The following is a 986-nucleotide window of genomic DNA, read 5'->3' as shown; positions in this document are numbered from 1 at the left end:
ACAGCTTTTGGACTCTGTGGGAGAGGGAGGGGAGGGATGATTTGAATGGGCATTTTAATTTTTGCCTCCTTATATTTTTGAATTAGTCATTTCTTCAGCCAAAATAGCTAATATAAAAGTCCAAAGGAGAACCTAGACATACACTCACAAACACATTTTTAATCTGATGGGCACACACACACAAGCATGGTCTCAGTCTTATATACTCAAAACACAATTATGAAAGGAAAATAAAACCAAAGAACTCACAGAAGGAAACCTATGAACTGCACAGAGTTCTCTGATATTTGTTTTTAGGCTTAAGGTTGGAAGTTATTTTGTAGTTGAATGATTTCATGCTAGTGACATTTTAAGTCAGAATGTTTTAATATACATAATGTTATTCTGGATCCCATGGGATCTTAGAATATTTTGCGTGTAAAACTATTCTGTGATTTGCTAAAATGAAAATAATGCCGGGTAACAATGTGGAAGTCATTTTGACCTCGTTAGGCCCTGCAGTTACAATTTTGCTTGTTATATTTTAAGCATCCAATTTCATCCTCTAACCTTCTCCATCCAATATCTCTACTTTTTGCCTCAATTTGCTGTATTTACCTCACTTACATTTTTTGTTTTTACTTTTACAATTTTCAGTTCAGTTCAGTTCAGTTAAGTCTCTCAGTCATGTCCGGCTCTGCAACCCTATAAATGGCAGCATGCCAGGACTCCCTGTCCATCACCAACTCCCAGAATTCATTCAGACTCACATCCATTGAGTCGGTGCTGCCATCCAGCCATCTCATCCTCTGTCCTGCCATTTTCCTCCTGCCCCACATCCCTCCCAGCATCAGAGTCTTTTCAAACGAGTCAACCCTTCCCATGAGGTGGCCAAAGTACTGGAGTTTCAGCTTTAGCATCATTCCTTCCAAAGAACACCCAGGACTGATCTCCTTTAGGATGGACTGGTTGGATCTCCTTGCAGTCCAAGGGACTCTCAAGAGTCT

The sequence above is a fragment of the Bison bison genome, unplaced genomic scaffold (genome assembly GCF_000754665.1).
Source record: "Bison bison bison isolate TAMUID 2011002044 unplaced genomic scaffold, Bison_UMD1.0 scf7180017864368, whole genome shotgun sequence".
In the NCBI taxonomy this organism is placed as follows: Eukaryota; Metazoa; Chordata; class Mammalia; order Artiodactyla; family Bovidae; genus Bison; species Bison bison.
Note: the sequence above shows the minus strand (reverse complement) of the source record.